Raw genomic sequence first — 5,627 nt, 5'->3', positions numbered from 1 at the left:
ATAGTTAATGAACTGAAATAATACTAAAATATTCAAAGAACTTTCAGAAATTGCAAGACTTCCTCTGGGATGTTATGTATATTGGAAACGATATTCAAAAAGCCTTATTTGTTAAAGTTTTCATAGTTACTCCCACAAAAGAGCCATTGGTAAAGATCCCTGTGAATGTACAAAACACCTTCAAATGCATACACAATCTGGACATGACACATCCTTTTTGTTTGTTCGTTTTTGGAAGGAATATCTAACAAGTATATCGACAATACTTATTTTGTCTATAAGATGGGATATTCAAATGTAATATGGGTTTGATTAACTCTTAGTGCGAATAGATATGGTCTTGCAAAGAAAGTGATTCTCTACAGAAATCCGGAAAGAGTTTATCCAACTTGTGTTTCACAGGAATAACCAGAGAGTAATACCTGCTTGGTCAAGTCGGTCCAAATCACTCCATGAGTGTATCTTAAAAGTATAACCAATTTAAGAGGTCAAATATGAATTTTGTACTGACAATCATCTTACAGCAATAACTTACTACCTAATTATGTCCGTAGCTTCTTACCTCACATACAATAAGAGCTGAAAGCGGTCTCTTTCTCTAACTTAATGCTGTAAATGCTTTGATTATGATGACTTTTTTAGTAGACAAATAATATGTACAGAAGGGTGGTTCCACTGAAATGACATGACAGAACACTGGTAAATAAAACATTGCAACACAGCTCTTTTCAGCCTCACCATGTCCACATTGGCAAGCAACATTGAAACAGCACACACACACATATACATGTATACACATGTTCGCACATGTACATACACATATACATGCATGCTAAATTCAGGGTTTATTGTACAAAAAAGTTCAAATAAAATATTAGTGATTTGTACAAATGATAATATGCCTTATTACAAAATAATACATGAACCATCACACCCATGTTACATTTTACCTGCCTCTCCAAATGTGACCACTTAATTTATTTTTAATTAATTGATTACCTTATTAATTTGTTTGGTGCTAATACTAGGGCTTGAACTCAGGGTCTGGCTTTGTCCCAGAATTTATTTTTTGTTTCAGTTTTCTCAAGGCTAGCATTTTACTGCTTGTACCACAGCTCCATTTCTAGCTTTTTCTGGTTACATTCAAATCAGAATCTAATGGACTTTTTTTTTTCTTGGTCTGCTTTCAAACCACAATCCTCAGATTTCATCTTTCTGATTAACTACTAATAAAGACATAAGCCATCAGTGTGGCTTCTACTTTTTCCTCTATAATTATCTAATGCACATACTTAAATAGTAATTTAAAACTGAGAGAATAGAAGCAAGATGTACAGTGATGATACTCTCCTGTCAGAAATTCAAGTTAGTAATGTAAATTATTCTTATGACCATACACAAAACATACCATATTATAGTGAAAGAGAACTCACTATTGAACATATGAGCCTTAAGAGCTTTCTAATAGATCCATTATTTATTGTTACCCAACATTAGAAAAATGTATGAGGCATTGGTAAAATAGAAGTCCTTTGCATGACTACATACATTCCTTGTTTTTTTTTAAAGACACGTGCTTTCATCTAAAAAGTAGGCCTGTCTATTGTCTTCATGTGATTTCAATAATTGAAAGTGCTTAGTGAGAAGGTCAAAATGTATTAGTAGTCCTTAACTATCAATTCTCATTTTTCTTCTTGGAGAATATAATGATCAAATCAATAATTCAGAATCAGAAATCAATAGTTCAGAATCATGCTTCCAGTGCAAGTAGATCACCAGTAAGAAATCCTAAATACCAATTTTCACAAAGTTTTGTCACAGATACAATCTCCCTGCCTTCTCTAGCTACTTTACTACCTTCCTATTTCTTCATTATACAGGAAAAGTGTGATTCACCTGATTTCAGTCAGATCTGTTGCTAGAATTATCAAGGAATTAGTTTATTGTCTGTAATTTGGTCAAAGTTATGTCTCTTTATGTAGGCTACTAAAAATGTATTTAATAATTTCAAGTAAATACATGAATTCTATTCCCATCTTTTTTAAAAAATTAAAATTTTGTTTGCTCTATAAATTGATCAGAGGCATGGATTTTGTCGCTAGCTAGGTCATTGCACATCATCTGTCTCTCTCTCTCCCTTTCTTGGTTCTCATAGATAATATGATTGCTCCATAATTATCCTGATTTATTTTGCTTTCATATTTTTGGTTGCATCATTTCAGTTTTTGTTCTGCCATTTCCCAAATCATTTATATAGAAGGCGTTATTTCCTAATTTCTCATTCCTAGAATAAGCTGCACATGAAGACATCGCTGGTCCTCATTTTCAGTGTGTACATTTGAATACGGAGGAACATCTTTCCTCTGCTCTCCATCAATTCCCTACTCTCCAGTTAGAATAATTTCGAATAGTAAAATTGGAAAAAGAGAAAATAAATCATGGTGAATAAACAGTTGCAGAAAAATCACTGGATATTTCTGACCAGTTCAACCAATGTGAACTATTAGGAAAATACATGGACACCTCATTCCCACTGGCACTCAAAGTTTCTCGTTAGGCAATTCTTAGGAATATGAAGAACAAGATGAAAAAATAACGAATGATATCAATTGCAAGAATAAAATGGAGAAGGATCCAAGCAAATTTCTTCAATGGGCTGCCAAAAATATTCGGCTAACTACAGTGTGGAGACTTCTTTCCCAAAAGGCCACTCATGTGAATAGTAGGGATGACGATGAGTATACCCCTCTTCATCGAGAAGCGTACAGTGGACAATTAGACATTGTCAGTGAGTTGGTGTCTCAAGCGGCACATGCAATAACTGTAGATGACTGGACACCCCTGCACAGTGCATATACGTGGAATAATACCAGAGTGACTTCTTTATTACTTCATCATGATCCAAATACCAATGCCCAACTAAAGGCCTCTTGTCCCCCTTACATCTTGCTGCTGAGAATTGAGCTAGCAAAGATACGCTGGATCTCCTTCTGTTGAACCATTATATAAAACCAGGCCTGGAGAACAACATAGAAAAACTTGCACTTGATATTGCCAAAAGGATAAGTATGTATCACTACTTCTATGAAGTTGTGGAAGGCTGTACAAATTGTTCACCTATGTCCTAATGGTCGGGTTAAGTTTCTTAAATTTCAAAAATGCAAGTCGATCTTTTGTGTCCCTACAAAATATTTTCACAATCCAAATAAGAGCAATATATTTTATTTTGGTCTGTCATGGGGCTTGAACTCTGGGCCTGGGAGCTACCTCTGTGCTCTTCAGCTCAAGATGAGAGCTCTACTACATGAGCCTCAGCTCCACTTTCAGTTTTCTAGTGGTTTATTGGAGATAAGAGTACCACAGACTTTCCTTCCCAGGCTGCCTTGGAACCATGATCTCAGATCTCAGCCTCTTGTGGCATAAGCCACATGTGCCTGGCAACACCAATATTTTACAGTAAAAATTCATGGATTCTGCAGAATTCTTCCAAGTGAATTGCCTGCATTGGATGTCAAAATGTATTCAATAGTTTTTGTATACATGTATAATGATTTCTTCAGAGTTTGTGATTTTTTAATCAGAAACAATTTTAACTTACCTGTTGAAATGAGTAGTACAGAAACTAAAATATTTCTGGTGCTTGTCTGAAAAAGTATATTTGACAATATCCTATATTCTATGTTTGCATAATGTTCATAATATATTTTATTTTCTCCTAGATATACTTTGAATTCTACATTATTTTATAATATTTAGGTTCATTAATGTGTCCTTTCTGATTACATTCCATATAGAAACAGTTTGATTCCTTTTTTTCTAGGTCTTAATATTATTTTTCTTTGGGATAAAATGACAATGTTGTATAATTTGAAAAGTTTTGTAAAGTTTATTCTATGTAAACGCCTTCCTGAGGTGAATATTTAATACACTGATGTCAAACTAAATTTAATTATATGAATTACGTGTATTGTTACAGTTGTAATTTTGTAATCAACTTTTTAATAACTGTTTTTCATTTCTTGCATCTGAAGAATGAAACATATGGAATACTTCTCAAATTTTCATATTATCCTTGTGCAAGTGCCATGTTAATCTCTGCATTGTAATTTGAGTATTCGTGCTGCTGAAGCATGTAGTATCTTCTAAATTTAAGTAGTTAATGATGCCATCTTTATACAAGCCTATATCTATGGGTGCCTACTTTTAACAAGGAAACCGTATTGTTCCGAACAATGCTATCGATCTTATTTCCATAAAATTCTGTGAATAGTAGAAAAAATTATATTGATCGATCAATTGCTCACATTTGCAAATTTTTTTGTCAATGACTATCTTAAGTCTTTTTATTTGGAATTTGATCGTACTCTCAATTATTTATAGATAGGTCCAAAGGTGATGGCTTTTTCAAGTAATTATTTATCCAACTGTGTTAGCTATGTGGGCCTAATGGATTCAAAGTAAGCATTGCTTAAGAGCTACTTCTAAACTTCTTCAGCTGATATTTTCCCAAATGAGGTGTTACTGGCACAAATGTCTACCTGAGCCTTTACCTTTCTTCCATGTGGGAACAGACCAACCAGAATATCTTACCCTGACAGCATAGATTGTCTTACTAGAACAAAACTAATCTTGGTTACAAGGGATCATAGAGAGATGAACAGTTCAAACAGAACTGTTCAGACTAGAAGGTATTTTATCAAAATATAATTGTTTATTATACCTTCCATTTCAAAAGTAGTTAAAGCCAAGAAGGTAAAAAAATTGTTCATATGCATGATTACTTAATGTCCTGGCCTGTCTACTATCCAACCAGGCAGGAACTTACACTACTGACTTTTTATCACCAAATATTTTCATAGATGCAGGAGAAGTTCATATGTTTCTCCTCGTTATTAAGCATTAAATTGATACTGTTTTAATCACAGTGTTTCCTCTTGCCTCCATGCTGTAAATCTACAAATGGTAAAGCTTTAGGTCTAACTCTATCACACACTAAGGTAGAGATAATGGAATAATACTTTAAAACAGAGTTGCGTTTCATACAGTAACTACAACAGAACAATGCAAACCTGTGCCTTTTAATTATATTATATATAGTTATATATTTTATATTTATATGTGCTGATTTTATATTTCACACAGTAAAACTTACTAGAATTAGTTGATAATTTGACAAATAAATTTATATTTATTTATTCCAATAAATAGAATTGGAATATAAATAATTAGGTTTAAAATATATATTAGAATATAAAAAGTATCAATGCAATGTCTATAGTATAAACTTGTGATACATCCTAACTGTTCTTGGTCTTCTGAATCCACATGGTAAAAAAACAATGTTTTCCTCTAATCTATAATACATTTTACTCTGCTGCTCTGTCTATTGTTTTAACTCTCTTGTCCCAAACTGTTTTTCTCCATATTTCAGAAGCATTCCTATTGATTATACCCAAATTTTGCTAAGATATCTAAAAAAACATTATTCTTCTGCAGTCCCCATGGGTCCTAGGATCCCAGGTCCCAGTTACCTGCATCATCAGATAACATGGGCAAGACTTCTCACCAAGGCCCATGCAACATTTCAGCACATAGTAATTGAAGACCAATCTCAATTTCTCATTTCC

The 5,627-nt window shown here is 33.3% G+C and overlaps 1 pseudogene; it reads right to left on the bottom strand.

Moving 5' to 3' along the window:
* Positions 1–4,035: 4,035 nt before the first annotated feature.
* On the bottom strand, positions 4,036–4,132 carry LOC138837186 (U6 spliceosomal RNA; annotated as a pseudogene).
* Between the last annotated feature and the right edge of the window lie 1,495 nt (positions 4,133–5,627).

This window comes from Dipodomys merriami, unplaced genomic scaffold (genome assembly GCF_024711535.1).
Source record: "Dipodomys merriami isolate MVZ:Mamm:240054 unplaced genomic scaffold, mDipMer1.0.p SCAF_2651, whole genome shotgun sequence".
Taxonomy (NCBI): Eukaryota; Metazoa; Chordata; class Mammalia; order Rodentia; family Heteromyidae; genus Dipodomys; species Dipodomys merriami.
Note: the sequence above shows the minus strand (reverse complement) of the source record. Positions and strands in the feature narration are given on the sequence as shown.